Genomic DNA, 13,983 nt, shown 5'->3' with positions numbered 1-13,983 from the left:
AATAAAGGTATCATTAGTATCAACCAGCATGGATTTATGAAAGACCATTCTTGTCAGAACAACCTTGTTATTCTATGAGGAAGTAAGTGAGAAATTGGATGGTGGAAGTCAAGTGGATATAGTTTACCTAGAGTTTGCTAAAGCATTTGTTACTGTACTTCATAAACATTCTATAAGTGCAGGTTCACATATATGCAGTTTGGATGCGGTTTAAACCGCATCCAATCTGCATGACATGAAAAAACATTGCTTACTATGGTGCCTGTTCACATATGTCCAGTTAACTGTCAGTGCAGATTCAGTGCAGTTTGAAAAAGAGTCATGTACGATTTCTGAGCAGCGCCTTCAGGTTCAGGTGCGGATTACACGCTATGGACTTCCATGGGATCCATTTCTAAACCGCATACGTGTGAAGAGGTTAATATCCTGAGCTAATCCTGTCCTAAATCTGATGTAAACCTGACATGAACTGCTGAACAACTACTGTATCAATTAGCTGTGAAATCTGAGCTTCAATCCACACCACACATGTGAATCGGCTCTCAAATAGGGTGTGTTGGAGTTGATGAAATTGTATCTATGTAAACTTGTTACAAGAATGGGTCCAGAGAGTAATGATTAATGACTCACTCTCTGAATGGTCTAAAGTTGTGGGTGGTGTGTCCCAGGGTTCTGTCTTGGGGCCATTACTGTTCAATGTGTTTATGAATGATATAGTGGTTTGTGATGATGATGCAGGGAAATAACGCCAGCACAGGATAGCATTATTACAGAAAGACCTTGACAAAATAGGGGGTTGGGCAGCTACATTGCAGATGGGGTTCAATATTGAGAAGTTGTGCACATGAGTTCCAAAAGTACACATTAGGAGGGGCTCCCTGGGGCAATCCGTGATAGAAAAGGATCTGGGTTTGCTTGTAGAACACAGACTTGGCAATAACGTGTGATGTTAAGCCACATCTAACAAAGCTAGCAAAATACTGTCATGCATCAAAAAAGGCATACATTGCAGAGATAAATTAGTAATTCTACTCCTTTATAAACACTGGTTCAGCTTCATCTTGAATATGAGGTTCGGTTTTGGTCACCAATCCTCAGGAAAGATGTTTTGGGATTCGCGTTCAGTGAAGGGCAATAAAATTAATCAATTGGGATGAAGGACCTCAGCTATGAGGATTGATTACATAGATTACAGTTATTCACTCTAAAGAAGAGGAGCTTAAAGCAATAGTAAACTTTCCTGAAGGGTAATATCATATTGTGCTAGTATGCATCGCATGTTAGCACATTACGAAATACCTTAAAATGAAGCCTTCCAGTGGCAATCTGTCACCTCTGCCTGGGCTTCCATCTTCACCTGGTCTTCCTTCTGGGTTTGCAGGCTCCGGCTGTTTGAATGGCTGAGTTATGATAATGTCTGTCCTGCGCATGAGTATGCCATTCCTTCCAAGCGCATGCACCAGTGATGTCATCAGCTGCAGAAACAGTGACTATCCTCTAAACGACGCACGTTTAGGAGATATTCCTTTTACCTATACGTAAACTTTACTATAAGCTGACCTTTAGGTGCAAGTGTCCAAGTGGTGTTTACTAACTACTTTAAACCCCAAACAAAAAAATGTTATATATTGCAGCTTATCAGTCATTAGATGTGGTGGCCGCATCAGTTTTATTTTTTTTTAAGGCTTTTTTTCATCTGGTGATCTGGCCAATAACACACCTCCTGTATTAGAGTGCACCCACTGTAGATGAAGGAGCACAGGGGCACCTTTGGACAGCAGCATTTTCAGTTTAGGGGGAGGGGATGTACAGTATACTATCAGATTACAATACACTAACACATTTAAGCCGAAATTCCAGGTCACACTGCAATTACAAGTAACAGCAACAGTTGGTTTTCTTTTGGCATAAATGTTTTATATGAATTAGGGATGCACCAATACCATTTTTGTTTTCAGCGAGTACCCTGACAGCTGAATGAGTGAATGGTTGTACACTGCAACCCCACTCCTTCACCACTTCGGCTCTCACACCTGTTCCCTTATGGACCAGAACAATTGTTAAGGACATAGGGCCCTGCTCCTTCATTTGCCTTTTTTTGTTTAATTTACATTTCAGCTGTCAGTGGAGGAATCCCATTGAAAGAACTGAGCCTGAAGCTATCTGTTTCAGGTAATCAGAACATTTGCACCGATACTCCTGCAAATGCTTAGTATTGGCACCAATACCAGTATCAGTGCAATCCTAATATGAATGAACAAAAGCTGATCATTGTAAGCACTCCTGTCAGTGGTAAATGGTTTGTAGGAGAGTTTATTCTTGTGCAAAACCACAGACTTACTTGCTGGATTACCAGGTTTGAAAAAATCAAAGACTAAAAAAAAACTAATACAGATATCACATTGGTAAGTCACAGTATAATAAATGTTTACTTTGGGTTCAATACCGCTTTATTAGGGTATATGATTACAATTCACAAATATATCAAAGGTGACTCCAGTAACTGTCATAAACTGTTTATGCTAAGGTTCCTGAAGAATACACATATCCATGATTTGAGGTTAGAAGAAAGTAGGTTTAACCTTAGATTGCAGAAAGGTTTCTTTACTGTTAGAGCAGTGAGAATGTGCTTGTCACTCCCCCAGGAAGTGGTACTAACAAAGAGTGTCAACGACTTAAAAAATAAAACTTGAAATAGTATAAGCTCATGCACTGCTACACCATAAGTATAATGAAAGAAGGAAGAGATTTCAGCACCCACTAACCAAGTGTACTCTCACTTAGAAATAAAATAAATAAAAGAAAATGTGGTGCGCTAACTCCTCCATATAAATATATAAACAGTGTATGTTGCAATCCTCAATCACTCCAATGTGAAAATATAATAGTCCAATGCAACATGAAAAAGGCCTAATCGTACACTATCATCCAAAGTTCAACAATGTGCTTGTATTATGGACCCACTCCCTGCTCACCTTGAAATCTGACCTACAAATTATAATCCACTGTTGCCTTTTAATGGCTATTTCCTGCATACTGGCCCTTTAAGAGAACGAACTCCAGGATCAGGATCCTATGGACAGCTACTTGTAGTGCCTGCACTTGAAGTGAGGCGGTACATATTACCCCATTGGGAGTTCTGGAGTTCATTCTCTTAAAGGGCCAGTATCAAGGAAATAGCCATTTAAAGGCAACAGTAGATGAGCAGAAGTGGATTATTGGTTCTAAGTGTTTATGACCTATCTTATAGGTCAAGGAAGAAGGTGAGTGTATGGTACACCTATTTGGTTACGGGAAGCACCATGAATTAGCATGCATGGTGGAGAAATAGCACATATATATATTTTTCTTGAATGTGAGTGCATATGGTTTAGTTCATTTATTGTATAGTTCATCAAAATGGTGTTGCACTATGGAATATATTTAATTTTTTTATGCACAATTTGAGCACACCACATTTTTGTTTTATTTTAAAAAAAAAACTTCCTCAAGAAGCAGAATGTGCAGCCTGTGGGAACTGTTACATTATTATTATTATTATACAGGATTTATATAGCGCCAACAGTTTGCTCAGCGCTTTACAATATAACGGGAGACAATACAGCAACAATACAGTTCAATACAAGAGGGTTAGGAGGGACCTGCTCCTTGGAGCTTACAATCTAGGAGACATAATACAAAATCTCTTTTTTTTTTTTTTTTTTTTAACCTTGTAAATTATGTAACATCTAATTAATTATTAATATACATTTGTTATTTTGACTGACACAGCTAGCATATGCTACTTATTAATTACAGGAACTTTTAATAAATGTTCTTCACAGAACATCAGACTAATGCAAAATGATATATAAGATTATTTCTGTTATATTTATACTAAGTTATAAATTCACTATTTAGTTATTTTTTTAGGGATGGCTTAAAGTGACTCAACTTTATTAAAGAGCTAAACAAAGCTCCGGAAAGAAGACTTTTATAAGTGCCTGATGCCTTGTGGAGTGCATCAGGAGCCTTGAACCTTTTGATCTATCATGCAAATCTCAGCCACCAACTAAATTCAAGTGCTTGGACTATTTTCCTTCTGTCTCACTGTTATCTCATAACTAAGATTTACAGCCTTGATGTTTACTTTCAACAGCTGCTGCTGGTTTAGCTGACCAAGGGGACACCTCAATGGTGGACCTTGCAGTAAAAAAAGCAATGTTCTCTTAATATATCTGGGCCTACTCCCTTATACTAAATAGCAGAGTAGAAGGTAAAAAATAAACTATAGGTTAAAACGTTATCGGCATAATTTTCTTAACCCAGGCTTTTGCTCATAGCTCCTAGGTGAGGTCAATGTCATCATCCTTCTGGAAAGATCCTGGAGAATGCCAAGTATCCCAAATCTCAAGAGAAGACATTTCTGCATTGTGCTAGAGCAATATTTTATGAGATTTGTGGTGTATAGCATTCCCTGAGATTTCAACGGAAGGATGTTTACATCACCCCCTGCAGTATGGAAGCTAGGTGAAAGTATCAATATTTCATAACTTTTTTTTTTATTTTGCATGCTGCAACTTAGTATGGGTAAAGGGTTCCACATATATTTACACAGACCTTACTTTTTACCACTTTTCAGGATAAACATATGCGAGCTGTGATTGTGATTTGGCTTTTAAAAGTGTGAGTTGCAGGCTTTGTACTCTTATTCTTACTTTGGAATAAGTGTACATTAGGTGAAGTCAGGACTTCTGCATACTTGTTTCTAGTCACCGACTTATAAGTAAGGATAACATTTCTGGAGCTTGCACCTTTAAAACCAAGTTTGCAATGGCAGATGCCATACTTCTGTCCTGATGGGGTTTCTTTAAAAAACAGACACTACTAGTTCTAATATATCTGTCCCTAATAGCTACTGTCCGGGTTCTCTGAAAGTCACCAACAGTTTGAAACAATGATGGCTGACATAAAATGGCTTGTTGGGGTTATTTGTACTTATGTTCATTGCAGAACCAAGATGATCTATGCATATTTCTGTAACGTGAATGTTTATTAACATTTTACTCTGTACCAAAAGAAAAAAAAAGTAAATGTGCTATCATTTATCTATTTTAACTGCATTAAAATATAACAAAACTATTGGTTTTAAAAGCGTGTTAAATAAACATGTACTTAAAGTGTAAACAAAAGGAAAGTGCCATCATTAAGGGTGTAACCATCCATCAAAGGGATCTCTCTGACTCACCCTAACTTGGGGTGTGGATTAATAACAGAATAGAGCATATTAGGAAAAAGTTAGCAGCTGACTAGAGCAAACTGCAAAAAAAGCGGTATTTTAAATCCAATGCAGAGTAAGCAATAAACATCAATAGTAGATGCAAATAATTTCTTTATTTTGATCATTAACCTCCCTGGCGGTATTCCCGAGTGTAGCTCGGGGTTAATTATCCGTGCCAAAAGCGGTAACTGAGCTACACTCAGGATTACCCTGCAGTGTTGCTCTGGGATTCCCTCGATCACTTACCTTGTCCTGTGCTCCCATGATGTGTCCCCTGCAGCGTCCCCGGCCATCTCCTCCGGCCGATGCCGACATCCGTGCTCCGGTCCCTGTGAGTGTCGGGCCGTACGAGGGACCGGAACCGGCGGGAAATTAAATTTACATTCACTAAATACACTAAAATTACATAGTATAACATTACTTTATCAAAGCATTTCACATACATTTTGTCCCGAGTGCTTTGTCCTGTGCCCTGCCTGCATTTTTACTGTTCTTTCTGCCTGGAAACTGAGAAATGTCCATGGCGTCCACAAAACGTCCCTTTATGTCAAAAGCGGTTTTAGATCAGCTAGAATACAATAATAGTAAATTAGGACCACTTGCAGAATTGAGTGATGATTTGTGGGGAAATTGTCATCAGATACTGAAAACGATTTTGCGACTAAGATCAGTGATGTGTGAACTTGGTGCTCTATTTCAAATTTCAGTGTTTTTGGTTTGATTATATCATTGAATTAAATGTATTATTATATTATTATTTTTTTATGATTATTTATTATATTATAATTTATAATTTTGTGTTTCAAATTTTATCATACCCGGGATGTTTGCTAGACTCTTGTTCGGACAGATTTCAATGAGTTATTCCTAAAAATTACAGGCCTACAATAAAAAAACAACATATTTCCATGCAAAAAAATGTACCGCTTTGAGCACAGAAATATTGACATAATCAGACAGCTAGGGAGGTTAAGATCTTTTGAGAAGGTGGGCATATGACGTGAACACACAGTCAATCAAAAAAGTAAAAACAGTGACTATAAAAACAAAACAAACATCCTGCGCATTCACTTAGCTGCATCATGTTGATTAAATATATGGTTGGAAACCGTTATTTTGATAAGAAGTATTCTTCATATATAGAGGATAATAGTGATGTATGGAGAGTCCAGTTTCATAGTATTCTGCATAATTCTATCTTCACAGTTTTGATTCTTTGCTGTTTTCCAATAATGACATAGCTTAAGGTGGATACTTCTTTGCACTTCACTCATGTGATCATCAATGTTGAATATAGAAGTAGCAGGTGGAAAAAATCCTAAAGAATCAATGTGAGCAATAAATGATAAAGCTAAGAAGAGTCACCATATACATAAATACATTATCAAAGTGAGTCCGATCAATAGAGATCATCCTGTTAAAGCAATATTGGCCGATCGAGGTTGGCTATACACTGTTCAATCTTTCTTGTCAGCTAAACTTATATGATGATGACGAGATATAACAAAGGTAATTTTAAACTATATTAGATTTTCCTCTTTAAAGTAATGATCATTGCATCAGACTCACTTTGATGATATACTTATGTATATGGTGACTCTTCTTAGATCACGTTTCATTCACTGAAGCTGTAGTGTGGGTTCTATGAATAGAGTATCTGGGAGGAAAGGCTTGGCATAGTCTGGTCTCTTGATGAGAGCCTGCACCAGTCTTTAGTTGTATTAACCCCCACTACTGGCTGATTGCAAGGGACACATCCAACTGACTGTAAAGTATGTCTCCTATGTTGCTTTGTCTTTTTTTTTTATTATAGCTACAGTTAGGCTTCAATAAATTGAGGGTGGACATGCCTGGAGATTGCTAACACAGCACACCAAAAGCCCTGCACAGCACAATGTCTACAGAACTCCAGTCTTTCCCAATGCCAAATCCCACACACTGAAACAAAAATGGCATATGTAATCATTAAGGAGGAATGGGCTACTTTTGGGCATATTCACCCTAAATTTATGCCATTTTCCTGTCTGTCAACGTATACTCCAGTACACTTCTACAATCCCCTGGACAAGCTCTCTATGTGAATACTTCCTCCTGTTTGTGACAGTTTGTTCAAACCATGACCTCTTCTGATGTACCCCAGCCGCCTACTCATTTAACAGTTCCACACTTTTTCAACCTGCTTTGATCAAGTACAGGCCGCTCCAGATACAAATCCTTCAACCCCATCATGGGCCTCTCCAGTGCTGTTGTTGCCCTTACCTGTGATCTCCACGCTTCATGTGCGGCCTCCTCTAACCTTCTCTGGAGATCCCAAGAGTTTCTGTGGGTTTGTAAACCAGTGTACTACTCACTTCAAACTGCAAATAAAATCTAAAAAAATCAATTAGTTGGTTGTTTACATATATACTGATCATGTAAAAAAAAAAAAAAATCATTAGTACTATATAAAGAAAATGTTGAAGTAGATAGTGTGGGATTTTCAGGGTGCAAATTTACAATGATAAACAGATTTAAAAACCACAATAAATTTTATTTAATCTTACAAAAAAAAGAGGAAAGAAAGAGTAAATAATTACAATACTGTAAAAACAAAAATTGAAGCTTGGCTGTATTGTTGCAGTGATTCCCTACATGTTTCGCCCAACAAGGGCTTCTTCAGGGGAGAGAGTGAAAAGCTTCAACCACACTACAGTCTACAATATATCAAAAAGAATATTCATAAGCAACGTAGTTATGACATACATCCACACAATGAACATAAAAATCAAACTGTCAGGGATCGCGGCGGTGCACGGGCCTGCGCATGCGCAGAACGCCAATGCGCATTAGCTGGCGGGCACTAGGGCATAGGCAACCGTGGCAACAGCGGCGGCCGCGCATGCGCACTTGAGATCTCGGACGCGCGCCTGGCACCAATGATAGCACAGGGCACACTATTTAAACCAGCCCTGTGCATCCCCAAGTTGCCGTATGTGTTTGTTCCTGTGTTCCTGCTCGTTTCTGTCCAGTGATTGCCTTGTTGCCGACCCAGCCTGACCCTGATCCTGTTGACCATCTCCTGCTCTGACCTTTGGCTCGTTCTGACCATTCTCTGCCTGATCCTGATTATCTGACCTCCTGTTGCTGAACCTGGCCTATGACCCGTTATCCTTTTTCCTGCCGCTCTGTACTGTCTGCCTCCGCTGTTACCGACCTGGCCTATCTGAGTACGCTACCACCTCTTCACATCTGGCTCTCACCTGCCACTTGCCACTGGTAACTACTACTAGGCTGCTTCAAGTCCATCCCCACCATCAGGGGCTCTGGTGAACAAGCAGACTGAGGCTTAGACTCCGTGCCCTGAGGAATTCCGGCCTGTGGGTCGCTAGAGGCTAGTCGGCTCCTGACAGAATCATACGGCCATGACTGAGCCGGGAAGAGGTCCCTCCCCCTTGGATGAGATATGCCAACACCTGGCGGCACTCACCCAAGCTGTTAAAACACTTCAAGAGGGGTACACACATGGAGGGACGTATTCAGACCCTAACCACACCAACAGCCACGCCATCAGCCCCCGTCAATCCGCCTCCTGCCCGGGGTCCCGCAGAATCTTCCGCTGGATTGGTAGACTGAGAGACCCCTCCAATCTGCACTACAGTGGCTGGTCACCATCAGGAACTCCTCCACCTGGACGACATCGCCTCCCCTCTCTTCTTAGTTATTTTGGGGCTTCCTTGGTTACGAGCCCATGACCCTCACATTAACTGGAAGACTGGATCAGTTCAGTTCAGTTCATCTTATTGCCAAGAGCACTGTTGCCTCAGGACACCAGTAGCCACCCAGTCCCTGTCCCTGTGAATACAGACGAAGAATTAGCCCAAGCCATTCCTTCAGCCTACCATTCCTACCTTGATGTTTTTAGCCCACGGGGAGCAGACATCCTTCCCCCACATCGGGCATATGACTGTCCAATTGATCTCCTTCCAGGGTCTGAGATCCCTTTCGGACGAATTTTCCCCTTATCAGAGCGGAAGTTGAGGGGATTGAAGGAATACATCGACTAGAGCCTCCAAAAGGGATTCATCCGCCCGTCCACGTCACCAGCTGGTGCCGGAATCTTTTTCGTGGAAAAGAAAGACAAATCTCTGAGACCCTGTGTTGACTATCAGGAGCTGAACAAAATTACAGTTAAAAACCGCTATCCGCTTCCCCTAGTCCCTGAATTGTTCCAGAGATTGAAGGGGGCATCTATTTTTACTAAGTTGGATCTCAGGGGCCCTTATAACTTGGTCCGCATACGCGAAGGAGATGAGTGGAAGACAGCCTTTCGCACATGGTTCGGGCACTTTGAGTACCTGGTTATGCCATTCAGGTTGTGCAATGCACCGGCCACCTTTCAACATTTTATAAATGATTTTTTCAAAGATTATCTGGACATCTTTGTTGTGGTTTATCTTGATGATATTCTGATTTTTTCTCCATCCTTCGAGGCACATCAAGGTCACGTCAGGAGCATGCTGGAACGTCTTCGCCAGCACGGGCTTTATGCCAAAGCAGAGAAGTGCAGCTTCGAGCAACACAGTATCCAGTTCCTGGGGCTAATCATCTCCACCACGGGAATTGCCATGGATCCCCAGAAGATCTCTCGCATTTCTGGAATGGGCAGTACCCGCAGATAAAAGACGTGTTCAGCGGTTTATTGGCTTTGCAAACGTCTATCGAACTTCATCAAGAATTTCTCAGGCCTGGTATCTCCCATCACCCAACTTACAAAACTGGGGGTATATTTTCCTCAAGATTCACCTTCCATATAACCTACCGACCTCGATCTAAAAACACGAAACCCGACGCGCTGTCACGGATGTTCGAGGATCCTAAAGAAACTCCTAAACCCGATACCATTCTGCCAGCAGGTAATTTCTTAATTTTGCAGTTAGAACTTCTGTCAAAATTACAAGCTGCACCAATAGGGGCCCCCAATCCACCCGGAGTCTCGGTACAAAGCAGAGAAGGGCTATTATGGAAGGGGGAACAGATCGTGGTTCCTGAAGAAGCTCGAACCCTGATCTTGGGATACTGCCACGACCACCCATTGGCGGGCCACTTCGGAGTATGTAAAACGTTGGAGCTGATTCAATGCATGTTTTGGTGACTGAGTTTGATCAAAGATTGTGAAACATAAGTAAGAACCTGTTCCATCTGTAACAGGAATAAGTCTACCCGGAGTAAAGCTTGGGGCCTACTGCGACCCTTACCAGTACCCGACAGACCGTGGAGTATGGTCTCCATAGATTTTATTGTGAAACTGCCACCTTCACAGAGCCATACTGCAATATTCGTGGTGGTGGATCGCTTATCAAAGATGGCCCACATTTTGCCACTTAAGAATACACCTTCTGCCCCCGAGACCGCACAGCTCTTTTTTAAAGAAGTAGTAAGGCTCCATGGAGTTCCTAGGAACATAGTATTGGATCGGGGAGTCCAATTTACTTCAAAATTTTGGAAAGCCCTGTGCGAAATGTTGGAAATTAAACTGACCTTTTCCTCAGCATACCACCTGCAAACGAATGGGCAGACTGAGTGGACCAACCAAATGTTGGAACAGTACCTCAGGTGTTATACCTCTTTTCTTCAGGACGACTGGCTGGGACTCCTGCCCCTAGCGTAACTCGCCTATACCCATGCAAACCATTCTGCCACCAAGCAGTCCCCGTTTTACGCCAATTACGGTTTCCATCCCACTTTCCTACTGGACCTGATTACTGAAAACTCGGTTCCGGCGGCTTAAGATGCCTTAAATTTCTTCGCATCCAACAACAAGTTATTACAGAAAGCAGTGACAAAGGCCCAGGAGGATAACAAAAGAGCCTTTGATAAAAGGAGGAGGGGGGAGTTGGTCATACACTCAGGAGATCAGGTTTGGTTGGCGACGACCAACCTGAAGATGGCGTGCCCATCAAGGAAGTTGGCACCCAAATTCGTGGGCCCATTCCAGGTGAAACGGCAGATCAATGAAGTGGCCTTCGAATTGGCGCTGCCCGAATCTTTACGGATACACCCGGTGTTCCATGTATCCCTGCTGAAGCCTGCAATTCCAGATCCCTTCCCAGATCGTAGATCAAGACCTCCAGTAGCCCTAGACATTGATGAAGAGGAGGAATTTGAAGTTGAGGCAATCTTGGATTGCAGGAAGAGAGGAGGTCGGATGCAATACCTCATCAAATGGAAAGGCTATGGGCCAGAGGAAAATTCATGGGAACCAGTCCAAAATGTCCATGCTCCCAGATTGATTCAAGAGTTTTTCCTCAACCACCCACAGAGGAGAGATCAGTTGGGCATCTGGAGGCTGCCCGTAGGGGGGCAATGTCAGGGATCGTGGCGGCGCACAGGTCTGCGCATGCGCAGAACACACATTTGACAGCGGGCACTAAGGCATAGGCAACCGCGGCAACAGCGGCCGCGCATGCGCACTTGCGATCACGGACGCGCGCCTGGCACCAATGATAGCACAGGGCGCACTATTTAAACCAGCCCTGTGCATCCCCAAGTTGCCGTATAGTTTTATTCCTGTGTTCCTGCTCGTTTCTGTCCAGTGATTGCCTTGTTGCCGACCCAGCCTGACCCTGATCCTGTTGACCGTCTCCTGCTCTGACCTTTGGCTCGTTCTGACTATTCTCTGCCTGATCCTGATTATCTGACCTCCTGTTGCTGAACCTGGCCTGTGGCCCGTTATCCTTTTTCCTGCCGCTCTGTACCATCTGCCGCCGCTATTACCGACCTGGCCTGTCTGACTACGCTACTACCTCTTTACATCTGGCTCTCACTTGCCACTGGCAACTACCTCTACCACAGCTGGTTGTACTCGGGATCGCGACCTGGTCTCAGGCTGCTTCAAGTCCATCCCCACCATCAGGGGCTCTGGTGAACCAGCAGACTGAGGCTTAGACTCTGCGCCCTGAGGAATTCCGGCCTGTGGGTCGCTAGAGGCTACCGCCAGTCGGTTCCTGACACAAACTTATAAAAAATGTCAGGCTCACGGAGCTACTACCGCATATCAAAATGTACTTAGTTGGCCTATGCGTCCGTGCAATTGTAGAGGATATAATAGGGATCAAATATCCATCTAAAGTATAAATAAGCGCAAATGAATTAATTACATTTTTACCAATACGGGGCAAAAAGAGAATCAGATAGAGGGAGAGAGAACACCAGGTGATGTCAAGTCATTGAAATAATGAAAAAAATTAAAAATAAATGAAAAATGAATTTACCTGTAAATTATCACAATTCAGGCAATAGAAGAAACAAGAAATCAGTTTTTGACTCACAGTCAGTTGTTTTCAGTTCTTGATATACAATTCAGCCACTAGATATTAGGAGAGGTCACAATTTCATAGAATATTAGCTGTAAAAATCAATCAGTACTCAGAACAATGCACTATACAGAATCACCCAGGTGACTGAGCAGTCACCATTTTCCTGAAGCCCTCCCCTCAACACAAGTCTCTCAAATTACAGTTGCAAGAAAAAGTATGTGAACCCCTTGGGATTACGTGGAGTTTTGCATGAATTGGGCATAAAATGTGCTCTGAACGTCATCTAAGTCACAACAATAGAAGAACACAGTCTGCTGAACATAATACTACACAAACATTAGATGTTGCCATGGTTTAATTGCACATAACATGTAAACATTCACAGTGCAGGGAGGAAAAAGTATGTGAACCTTTGGACTTAATAACTGGTTGACCCTCCTTTGGCAGCAATACCCTCAACCAAACGTTTCCTGTAGTTGCAGATCAGACCTGCACAACGATCTGGAGTCATTTTGGACCACTCCTCTTCACAAAACTGTTTCAGTGTAGCAGTATTCTTGGGATGTCTGGTGTGAATCGCTCTCTTAAGGTAATGCCACAGCATTTCAATCGGGTTGAGGTCAGGACTCTGACTGGGCCACTCCAGAAGGCGTATTCTGTGCTGTTGCAGCCATTGTTTTGTTGAATGACTTGTATGCTTTGGGTCATTGCCCTGTTGCATCACCCATCCTCTGCGGAGCTTCAGTTGGCGGACAGATGGTCGTACGTTTTCCTGCAAAATGCCTTGATAAACTCTGGAATTCATTTTCCCATCAATGACAACAATCTGTCCAGGCATTGAGGCAGCAAAGCAGCCCCAAACCATGATGCTCCCTCCGCCATGTTTCACAGTGGGGATGAGGTTTTGATGTTGGTGTGCTGTGCCTTTTTTTCTCCACACATAGTGTTGTGTGTTCTTCCCAAACAACTCAATCTTGGTTTCATCTGTCCACAGTATATTTTGCCAGTAGTGCTGTGGAACATCCAGGTGCTCTTTTGCAAACTTCAAACGTGCTGCAATATTCTTTTTGGACAGCAATGGCTTCCTCCGTGGTGTCCTCCCATGTACTCCATTCTTGTTTAATGTTTTCCTTATTGTAGATGTGTCAACAAAAATGTTAGCATGTGCCAGAGATTTCTGTAGGTCTTTAGCTGACACTCTGGGATTCTTCTTTACCTCATGCAGCATTCTGCGCTGTGCTCTTGCAGTCATTTTTACAGGACGACCACGCATAGAGAGAGTAGCAACAGTGCTAAACATTCTCCATTTGTAGACAGTCTGTCTTACCGTGGACACATGAACATCAAGGCTTTTGGAGAAACTTTTGTAACCCTTTCCAGCTTCATGCAAGTCAACAATTCTTGATCGTAGGTCTTCTGAGAGCTCTT

Source organism: Staurois parvus, unplaced genomic scaffold, assembly GCF_062004578.1.
Source record: "Staurois parvus isolate SC_StPar_1 unplaced genomic scaffold, SC_StPar_1.0 ptg000210l, whole genome shotgun sequence".
Taxonomy (NCBI): domain Eukaryota; kingdom Metazoa; phylum Chordata; class Amphibia; order Anura; family Ranidae; genus Staurois; species Staurois parvus.
Note: the sequence above shows the minus strand (reverse complement) of the source record.